Source organism: Sipha flava, unplaced genomic scaffold (genome assembly GCF_003268045.1).
Source record: "Sipha flava isolate LNK unplaced genomic scaffold, YSA_version1 106_pilon_pilon, whole genome shotgun sequence".
NCBI lineage: Eukaryota > Metazoa > Arthropoda > Insecta > Hemiptera > Aphididae > Sipha > Sipha flava.
In genome coordinates, this window is record NW_020271721.1 from 704,179 (window position 1) to 716,676 (window position 12,498).

A 12,498-nucleotide genomic window follows, 5' to 3' on the forward strand; every position below is an offset into this window, starting at 1 on the left:
CTGCTATATTTTTCTAGTAAAATATTTAGATTTTTTTTATATATATATATACATGAAACTTAAAATTCATATATGAATACAAAATGTTTGATATGATTTTATTTTTAGCTGTAACAAGAAATTGCTAGAAAATCACTGAAATGATTTATAAGCGTTTCAAAATGAAATTTTGACGAAATCGGATACTCACGTAAAAGAATTTTTATTAAACAATATTAGTTATTTAATTAAAAACATTTTATAGTTTTGAAATATTTTAATAAAGCTTGTACTGTTTAAAGGTACTTGAAATTTTCGATTTTCGAAAACTTAAGATGCCTTTTTTTTATGAAAATAAGAACATTAAAAGTTCGACCTACCTTATTAAGCAATTTTATTTTTTACTATATAAATCATGTTTAGAAATATATATTAATCCATTCGACCTCTTGCACTCAGAATTATTTTTACGAGAACAATGATACATTGATTTTATGCTGAAAAGACCAATACAGCAATACCATTCACTCATCCCAGTATCTCATCTGACCTAAAAGTCTCGAAAACAGAAGTAAATATATCATGGTGACCAGTAAGTGCAGGAAAATTAATAATCAATAAGTGCATCTGTAATAATAGGAGGAAAATGGAAAATACTTTTATTTGAAGAAAAATGGAAGTGGTGCAAAATAGATAGTGGAGGAAAACGTTATTTCAATTTTGGAGGAAATAGCTTCGGCTGACCTGAAATAACTTAATTGCACTTTTATTGACATTAAAATTCACAAAATACAGCAAAGTGAAAAAAGAAACAGATATATTATTTTATCAATAGATAACAATCTATTGGTAAAATAATTGATATATATATATATATATATATATATATAAATCATAGTTTCCAGAAAATTATTGGGTTTATATAAATGAAACTGATAGTTGTTATTTAAAAAAAAAAACAAACACAATATTTAAATGCCACGAAAATTAAAAAAAAAATAGATTAATTGTTCTTCAATGGTACTTACGCTACTGTTAAAATAGTGAAAAAATGTAATTTCTTCGAAAATAAGCCTTAATAATTCACGTAATAATTTTCATAAATTAATGTTTAACTTTATACTTAGACTGTGATGAGAAGATTTAAATTAAATTAGTCCGGTAATTTGGAAAAAATTATGATTAAGCGAATTGGAAAAACTTTATCATTGTTGAATAAATTCATTAATCACTTGTTATAATACTAAATTATTCATATTTGTATCTTCTTCATAATAAGCATCAATTGGATACATTATCACTATCAGTGAGAACTCAATAATTTCAAGCTTTTCGGTTTATTTTACAAATTAATTTATCTAGAAATCTAATTAGGCGCTTGGTTTGGCAAGTAAATTTTAATCTTCAAAAAGTAAATGGATAGGTTAAGTTATATTTTTTATATTCTATTACCATAATGATCATACTTTCGTAACATTTACACTACTATACTGTAATAATTTATTTGTTTCCGATATATTATTGGTTCTCTACTTTTGTTATTTTTGCTAGTGGTGCCGAACGATTTCTTATTTTATTTTCGATTCATCTTTTCCGTATGTTAGAGTATAACACATTAGCACGGTATTCGAATGAATATTTAATGACTCATTCGGTTACCTATTCAAATGTGTTCAAATAATAATGCAATATGCTCGAGGATCCTTAACGTTCCAAAAATGTTTATATTTTAAAAGGTTTATTGTATATAAAATTACTGAAATATTTTTATGTTGGAACAATGTAAATTTGAATGTTATATTTTATCCGTTTACAATAATTAATAATAATAATATAATATAGTCCAAGTATTATAATTTCAAAATCCATTCAAAAGTTACTGAACGTGTCATGTAGACAATCATTTATCATAAATACCTAAATAGATGGTCAATCGTAATGGATGTTAGTATTTTTGAGCTGTGTATATCCAAAGGTCTTATTAGGTGTACGGAAAAGATTTATACACTGGGAGAATTGTGTACAAACGGATAGGTATGTACGTTCGGTATAAGCCCATCACTTCATCGACCGTGGTGATTTGAAGTTAAAAGTTAAAGCGCCGTGATTCGGGAAAATACCAATTCTTCGAACAACGATAGCGATAGAAACGCGTTTTGCAAGGGTGTGCACCAGCTCCGCCACTTGCGGTGTTTCTGAGAGGCGAATTAATACAAAAGAATTCAAAACAAAAAAAAACAAAAGAAGGGGGGTGTGAACCAGTTATTGGTTATTCGGTGTATCAATCCGCGGCGGTCGAATGACTACGTCTAAGTCGAGTTCGTACGGAACAGATGACTACCAAAGTCGATGCGAGTGCAAGTGTTAAACCATGGAGTTCAATATAATAAATATAATATACATAATACAAAAAAACATTAATGAGCGTCGGTGGAAACGTGTCGTGATATTTCTTTCGTTGGCGTTAATGGACAGAGTTACGACGACGACGAAGACGGTGTTTGCTGACGGACGGCCAACACGAAACGCGTTAGACAGTTAACCCTCTCCCATCCCCTATCGTCTCGGAGTGAACGGTCGAGCTCGTGCGAGAGAACGTAACGAGAAACTTTGCACTCGAAGCGTCATCGTAATCATAACGGAATTTTCGCGTCGCGGCGAAACACTTACCGCACCGCTGCCGCATCATTCATAGTGCCAACGACGACGACGACACGAAACGTAGCAAAATACGGAAAAACCGTTGGTTTACCCGATAAAAATAATTCGGTTAAAAGTCTACGATAAATCAATTACGTTAAAAAAGTTTTCCGTCGCCGCGTTGTGTACTTCATTAATTGTCATTCAACACGGTCTGCATCACCGTTTCCGTGCTCACGGTTGTGTTAAAATAATTGCTTTCCGTCTTCGTGTCTGGCTCGTGCATTAACGTTTATTAACGTTGTAACATAACAGTGAAGCTCTTGTCCTATTATATTATTTGCTCAAGTCCGTTGCAGACGAACGCAACCGCTTATTTGCGAATGGGTACACGTCGAAAGAACAGCGTTCGATCCGAACCTCGAATATTTGCCCCCGTACAACTTATAAATTATACTTCCAGGGAAAATAGAAAGCAAAAGAAGTGCTGGTAGACGAAGGATATCTTGGCTAAAAAATCTCCGGGACTGGTTTAGTATAACATCAATTGAACTATTTCGTTCAGAAGAAGAAATATTCTAACGCGAGGACGTTCGAAATGGAGAGTTCGTTCTTGTTCACGAACGCCGTACTATAGTTCCTCACGTTCGATCGGCGAACAAAATCATTTAGATCCTGGTTGGCAGTGTTGGGACTTATCTAGATAGATTTTTTGTCATCTTTTATCTTATCTAGATAAATAACGCTAAGTTATCTAATAACTTATCTAAGATAACATTTTTACTTATCTAGATAAATGTCTGTATTCTTGTCAAGATTAGAGTTATTTTTATTCTTGTACGGAGACAAATCCAACAAATCAGAGATCGTCAAAATCGGTCCAGCCGTTTTTGAATTATAAATTCCGTAACTAACCTCACTTTATTTTATACATATAGATTTTGTATTCAGAATCATAACTCGTGTATTATTAATAAGTAATTATTATTTCTTGGTATGACATTTTGTTTGTATTTTCATGTTTGGAAAATATTTTTGGTATTTTTAAACTTAATTTCTTATTTTCCATGGAAGTTTCAAATATAGTAGGTATTTGATTTTACTATACACATGTAACTCATACGCTGAATAGTATTTACTTCAATTTTGGAACCCGTAAAGTAGTAACTACTTATAGAATAATGCAAATCATCAAATTAATATTATATGGAAAACAATATTGTTAACTTAAAATAATTTTTTATGTATTCTGTATTCATCCTGATACGTATAGAGCAATTTTTATTTTTTTTTTTGTTTGTGTAACATTTTAGTGATTAACTATCATTAAATATTGTACATTATACATAAATACTGCTTAATGGTACACAACATAATTACAAAAAACATTAAGCACCTAGGTACATATTGATAATAATGATTATAATTGAGTCTTCATAGATATTATTAGAATATGAAATATTGACCAAAAAATAACATTTTTTGAAAATATCTTTTTTTTTTATCTAGATATTTTAATTTTTTTTTATCTATTATCTTTATCTAGATGAATTTGGACATACTATATTTTATCTTTATCTAGATAAATTTTGCATTATCTATTCCCAACACTGCTGGTTGGACCTGTCGCGTCCTGCGTAGTCACACAATAAAACACAACACAAGGAGTGCGCGTCCTGTGTAATCACATAATAAAACACAACACAAGGAGTGTTCCATGAACGTCAAAAACAACAACTGGGGATGAGATTATTTTATTCACGTGGTCATTACACTAGAGATTATAATAAGAAATTAGAATATCGAAATCACAAGCGTGGACAAGTGAAAGGGTTCACATAAACGTTCTTATGGGAAATTGAAATAAATAGTTAATCGAAATAATAGTGACCACATCTTGAGCATTTGCGTCAATAATTATGTCACGGTCCGGAGATAACGCACACACACTCATAATCTATAGGAAATTATCTTATTTTATTATCGTTCTCATTTACACACACACACTTGAGATTTACACACACACACTTGAGATTTACACACACACATACAGATATCACATATAAAAGGGACCCGAAAACAAGGGCAAATCAGACGAGTTTTGGCTATGCTGCACTGAGCACCTTCACGTCAGTGTATGTTATGGTCTGGACTTAGAAATATTTCAAACTATTTTTATAAGTTACAATTGTTAGGACTTAAATAATTTCTACTTAGAATATTTACAGAATTGTATTTAGGATAATTTTATGAGTTAAATAAATTTAAGTATTTTAAAAAGTCTTAATTATTCCTGACTGCACCTAAAACCAAGCGTTGACTGAGACGTTGAAACTGAATCATCAGATCGATCGGTTGGCACGTAACAGACCGTTATTTTTTAAAAAATCTACTTTTCCGACGTCAACGTAAAATCAAACAAAAATAATGTATTTTTGTTACGCGTTACGTTTCACATTTGTGACTGTAGATGCATGTAACATCTAATTATCATTTGCGTAATAATATAATCGTGGATTTTCATCGGGGCTATAATTTTTTCGGATACGTTTTTTAAGAGGCGCTAATAGAACTTTAAAATGTATCGTAAAATTCTCTGTTAGATCAGGGTACACTATTATCTATACTTTTTTTTTAAATGATTTTTCGGGTGGTTTCAATCAATTCTACCCTCATGCGTTTTACACTGTGATTTTAGTAGATAAAAGATGAAAATTGAAAAAAATAACCTGTATTAAAATAAATCACTCTTGATATAATCAAATTTAGAACATTCAAGTTAAAAAAAAAAAAATGTGAAAAAACAAATTGGAGGGAAATGCTATGAATAATAAAACGGACTAGATGACATTTACATTTTTTTTAATAACATGCTTCTGCACGGTTCTTAATCTTTAATGTTTAGCTTATTTTATTTTTTAACTTTTAAATTACTCAACAAGAGACGACGATTTAATATATTTACACTACGGTTTAATAGTTTTATGATGCAAGATATAGTATTTAATACATATGTTAAAATCCGTTTTCATTTCGGCGAAAACATCCCGACTGACACGTAATAACATCTTAAATGTATAATTTAACGACATTTAAGAGAAGTTATATTCTTATTGCCTTCCGCTATAAAAATTCACGCGATATCAAATTTCTATTAGCTATAACGGTTTTATACCTATACGCAATTTCAGCTTTATTTTTTATCGTTCCGAAAGTTCTCATTGGAACGTTTAAAGATCCTTTAACTCTAGCTCGAGTGTATATGTACGACGATTTTCTCAAAACGTTTCTGCTCACCGATTTCAGAAAATATGAGCTATAAAGTTGATTCAAACTTTCTTTGAAATTAAAGGAGTGATTATATTTTTTCTAGTATTTTACGGTTAAAGATGTCTAATGTTCACAAATGCGCAATATCGTATATAGATAATGGAATGAAGAGGTGGATGGCTGATAGACGGTTGATTGTGGTCAGTCATATCCTAATACAGTTAAACAAATCTTTATAAATATAGTGTATATTGTTTTGTGAGAAGATTTAGAAATAAAACTAAATGAAAAAGGAAACTGATAAACAAAAATAATAATAATGGTCAAATTTTATTGAGACAACCCCTAATAAATTATTAACGTTTTACATACACATTGTTGTTCTAGCGTTTCGGATTTAATAAAATAAAAGGAATTTTTAAAATATTTTGATAATTCCTACAAAGATATTTTCAAAAAATAAATAAAAATATTTTAATAAAATATAAGTCTAACATTCGATTTAACAAAAATTGTTTACCAAATACTGCTTGAAGTGTCGAATTACGAATCATTATAATATACATATATTATAATTTATATAATAATGCAATCATTTTATTGTAGATTTAATTTAAAACGCATTTGTATGTTTGTATGTATTTATAAAGTCGATTTTTTATCTTTGGGGATTGTTGGTGTTATCTGAGTAGTTCAAATTATTCTCCCTTCAGAGGACCCACCATTGTTCTTTAACTATATCGTCTTCTCGAACAGAAGTGTATATATGCATCGTGTGCATCACTCTTTCTTGTTAATCTGCTGTTTACTAATATACGAGAGGAGCGGATGTATGTGTTAGTTAGATAATGAGATGCAAAGTCTTGGTGTGAGTGCGATTTAAATTTTTTAAATGTCACCATACACAGCATCATGACGACATTATGAGATAATGTAACATATAAAAACGATGAAGTTTGACAAATCATTCAACTTATATTCTATGCAAATGATTCATGCATGTCCTGGAAATTGTCCTTTTCTCCTTCCTAAAATCAATTTTAATGTTTCTATTACTATCATACTCTATCTTCATTTCTTTATTTTTGTACTATCAATTATGCGCGTAACGAACCGATGTGTTGCATTATGTACCTTGTCAATGTATATCCTATATTAAATATTTTTTTCCGTTTAATTAATAAACACTTTTTTGAATATTAATGCATAAACTGAAAAGCTGTTTATTTTCTATATTGCTGTATAAGCTGCTAATATTTATGAACATTTGCTTTGTCTTGTACGCATGGTTTTCACTAAACTATAGCCTCCTGAGGTCCAATGTCCATTATAATGGACAATTATTATAATTGCTTTAGCGCCCAAGCTTAATTTCATTTTTGTATTTTTATAAACCCGTTGTCCACTACAGTGGACATTTTCTCTTATCCCCACAAAAGCCCACCATTTTTTTTTTGTACTACAAATATTTTGGTTAGGCCGGGCCTTTATACGTGGAAAAAAAATGTCCATTGAAATTGACATTGGGCTTGTAGTATAACAAAATTTAAATACGTGTTGGGCCTCAGGAGGATAAAACTGCTTATTAGTAAAGCTATTATAGTATTATTAAAGTATGTGATACTTGATTATTGAATTTCACATCCATGTAAATAATTTTATGGAACATTTCAGTAGAATATCCATGTAGGGTCTGGGTCCTTACTCTCCATTCAGATCATCAGCCAACAAATTTATTTATTAGTTAGTATTAGTGCAGGCCTTAATATATACGTATGTTCAATGATAGTGCAATTTTAAATTGCGTAAGATGACGTAAGAATATTTCGTGTTCTTTTACCACTAATTTATTTTCAATAAACATTATTTTAGAAGAGATTTTATTATTCATTTCTGATCTAGTTTTGGTTAGGTTAAGTTTAGTCCAAAAAAAAAAAAAAACAGCGCACATAATCACATTACATCGTTGTCTACAAAAACGACGAATTTGCGATCTTCAAAGATATAATATAATATGTGTAGTGTAAGCCAGGAGATTTTTTTATAAATTGGATCACATATTATTTTCTGCAATTTCAAGGGCCGCATTCGTAGTATAAACATGTATGTATTTTGTTCAAACACTTAATTTATATTATTATTATTATTTATTATTATTATTTATTTTTATTTTTTTATTTATTTTATTATTTTATTATTTATGATTACATTTTAAAAACATATTTAGATTAACATATTTAAAATTTTAATTACAAATTCTTTATTTTATTTAAAGCGTGATAACTGACATTGTTTCCTATTAACTAATTACTCTACATTTGGTTTTATCGGAGACAATGAAATTCTCAACGGGTTTTCTAAGTGAATGTCGGTTAACTGAATTCTAGTTTTCTATTTGACGATATTCATTCGTGAAAAAGTATGTTTACAAGTATAAGTACTACCAAAAACGAACATCATTTTTAATGCGTTATTTCGAAGATTAGCATATACCTCCATATAAATATATTTTGAATAAGAAATTGAAAGTTTTGCGCGATTGCACTTTTTTTTTAATATTTTATTGTTCTGTAAATCAGCGATTTCCATTTGTATATTTTCTGGGGCTGATTCAACTGATAATGTAAATGAAATTGAAAACAAATTAAAAAACTTTTCATGAACTTTGAAATCTAAGAACTTCGAATAAAACAGGAGTTTTAAATCAGAAATTGATTCTGCGTATTTTCCGTTGAAGTAACATTGTATTCCGATAAATATAGAAAATTAGTTGTGTTATTTTTTTAGCTGGATTTCCCACAGCAGTAGTTTTTTTTCAAAAGATTTACATTAGTAAATGGCTTCGATAAAGCGGCAAATTTCCGTTCTATGATATAACTAGTTTCGACACAACCTAGCTTCTGAGTCTTAATGAAGTTTTCGTCAAATCGAAGTTGTTCTAGTATAGGGTGACCATATTAAGAAAATAAAAAAACGGGACAGCTGTTCCTTTCCTCCCAAATAAAAAACCTCATTCATATACGTTAACACATATGGTCACAAATCTCGAGAGTTATGTAAAGTCCAAATTTCTGTCATATCATAAACAATTAATTTCTTTTTACTTTATCTTTTTTTTAGTAAAATAACCTAAATAATAAAATATTTTCTTTTAATTATTATTAAATTATTAAATCGGTAATTTTATAGTTCGTCGGCATCGGGACTTGACGCTCGTTCCACAAAAACTTTTATCCGTTATTTCTAACTTTGGTTTCACATTTTAAATATACGAGTAAAACTGTTTTATATTTTTTCATACGTAGATATTTTATTTACAAGCATTAATAACATACGTATAATAAATAATATGGAAATAACGGGATTAAAACGGGACGTTTGGTCACCTTATTCTAGTATCACAGCATATTTTGCTACATGTTTGTAATCATAATGTCGTTTTAAATTATATTCTTTCATCACTGCAATAGATTCTTGACATATAGCTTTTTTTTAAACTTGAATAAAAAATATAATTATTGGTCTATTTTTCTTGAAAAACGTGACTTTCATCCGAGATTTTACGTTTTATACTAATTGACATATTATAAGGGTATAACGAAGGAAATACATGAAATTGTAATTTTACACATAAACGAGTATTATGTTCGTTTCGTGATCGATAACGAACTAATAAGGAACATGCAACTTTTAAATGTAGTTAGGTACTTTAATTTATATATCTCACATATTTCCCAATTTTTTCGATAGCGATATCCTAAAGATTAAATCATGACTTACAGCCGTTCTAGTTTTATCTAAATAGAAAAGATATACGATATATTTCAAATAAGATTGTAACAAGCTGGGCTGGAGCTTGAAAACTATTGATGTATATTGGTATACAGTTTTTATTCATTTGCAGTTGAATCGCGCCGACGATGAAAACGTTCAGTCTCTTTATACATACTGAGAAAGATTTTTTTTTCAAATTATTTTTTTTATGTGAATTCCTTGTTTTCGGAGGATAATCTCCAGTCCTATTTTTTTTCTTGGCTCTTGGTTTCCAAGAAACCCTTTCTACTTATCAGGACCTCAGGCGTAAATATACCATGTTATTATTACAAGAAATACGATATTATATCGACTTCATATAAAAGTGCTGTATACTGCTAACCCTGCAAATTTGGTTCTATTGCTACGGAGCGTCAACAACAAAGATAAAAAACATTCTATCAGAAGCGAATCTAAAATATATTTCAGGGAGGGGGAAGGGGGAAGCTTCTCCGAAATAATTATTATCAAAATAAAAGTGCATTAGTCTAATAGTCATAAAGCATACAAAAAATATTTCTGAAACTTCTTGAGCGTCGCGGCACGCTGTAATCGTTCATATGTATAGGAAAATTTTCTAATTTTCTACATAGACTTTGTCTTATCGCTGGGGCTCATGCTAAAATTTTGTCCGAAACGTCACGCTGTATGTCACACTCGTCATCGGCAAATTAATGGTAAGTGGGAGTGAATGTGTGCAACATTTGTATGCGTGTAATCTACCATGAAAATCATTTTGTTGTTAGGTAAACTGTACATTTTACTAATTTGTGTGGTGCGTAAGATATATGCTTTTTTTCTTTTTTAATCTAGGACCATCAATTATTCTCTCCCGTAAATCAATTCTGGATGGTGTTGGCTGAACTTTGTCGTCACATGCACGCCTCTACTGAAAAGCCAGTATCTGTCATTTATGTGAACGTTTCGCAATGGGTGTGGCGCAATTACCAACAACCGATTTAGAGCCAGAAGAGCACACACGCGTGCACGTATTATCCAATAGAATGCAGATTATCATATGTTTTCGACGAATTTGATGACTGCCATTATGGTGGGCAAGACAGTATACACTGAGGTTTATTTAATGAATAACGTTAATTTTTCGTGGAACTATAGTTAGTTTTATTTAGCACATTTGGTTTATTGATGACAGGTAAGAATTTAAAGGATATATGCTAAAATCACCCGGATCCGTAAAAATGTATCAGTTCTGGCTGGACTTAAATTATGTACATCGTTAATTGGTATGGCATTATTTGTTAGTCTCAACCGTAACTGTTTTTGGTCATAAATAAGTCTATTCATTAATAAGACAGGTAGCAACGTCGGTGAAGTTAGCATCTCTTACGATTTCCACTTGATTTAAATATCCCGCTTAACAGGCTTATTTAAGACTTGTGCGTATTAGAAAGTTCTTAGAACTCGATAAACTTTGTTTACAGAGTTACAGAAAGTTGTATCAACTTCACTCAAAGCAGCTGTAAGACCGGTCTTAAAACATTACTGGACACTTTTTAGGCGTCATTATAAACTGTCGGTATTTACCAAAATAGTTGATCACCTTATCACTCATGTTTGACAAAATTATGCTTAAAATAAACAAATATTGCAAATATTTTTAAACATATAGCAGTGAATCTTTTTGTCAGCGTGCAGTTTGAAACTTCCGGAAGGTATTCAAACATACACACAAAAGGTCTCGTGACCTTCATATATATTTTAATCTCATAAATATTATTGTGATCAATGATGTCGTGACGACGTGTCAGACGATGTATTATAACAATAATAATTATATATATATATATATATAAACATAAATCTTATTGCGTAATGTTCATTAATCGTTTAATAATAGTATAGCGAAAATGTAATCATTTACTTCGATTTATAACACATGATCATAATATATATATATTTGTTAAATACGAGTATAATCATACCGACCGTAAAACTTAGTATTGATCCATTGAAATGAGTTTAGTGTAACAAAACCGTCTGTATGTACCTATCTGTAATACACACCTATATGTTATAGATATTTATATATATATTTAATACTTTAATAGGTTCACGCATATATCTATAGAAATTATAGACAATATGTTATTCGTACAACAAGATCGATGAATATAATTCGCAGACCGCTCGCAAAATGTATGATCATCATCGTACCGATTGTTTTAAAATGACGGAATCGTCAGTGCAAGAGTAATAATGTTTCGTTTGTTCTTCGTCCATCAGCCCTTCGCAATCAATGGCCTATAGCAAAACTTTGAGTACTCCAAACAATGAGTAGCGATGACAAAAACGTAAATCGGAGGAAAAAAAATTATAATTCACTTTTCGCCTAAAATTATTCTTATTAAAAGTAAGAAATAATTAGGGCTGATTTTAAGGTGCATTAATATAGTCAGAGATATTCACTAAACAGTCTCAAGAAAGTACTATAAAATAAAAAAATTACTTCAAACCCAATGAATGCATTAAAAATAAAATTATCATACACGACTTGAAAAGGAAAAAAAAACTATTAGATTTATCACGTTTCGATGATTTTTAGTATTATAACAGTGACATGTAAACTGATGAATTAACCAAATTATATAATGATTACTACTGATATTGTTCTAGATCTTAATTTTATACGGTTGGAACTATATAAAGTATAATAATATTTACGTACCACACACATAGATGTTTACAATAACAGAATTAATTAAGTATTTACATTGCAAGTACGGAAAATCTGATATAAAACCTTCATTTAGGACGTGTGGTATTCGTACTGTACAT

The 12,498-nt window shown here is 30.0% G+C and overlaps 1 protein-coding gene across 3 annotated transcripts in view; it reads right to left on the reverse strand.

Moving 5' to 3' along the window:
• The window catches only part of LOC112684747 (receptor-type tyrosine-protein phosphatase kappa), a 154,975-nt gene that overhangs the window by 30,762 nt on the left and 111,715 nt on the right, over positions 1-12,498 (reverse strand). The window lies entirely within an intron of this gene.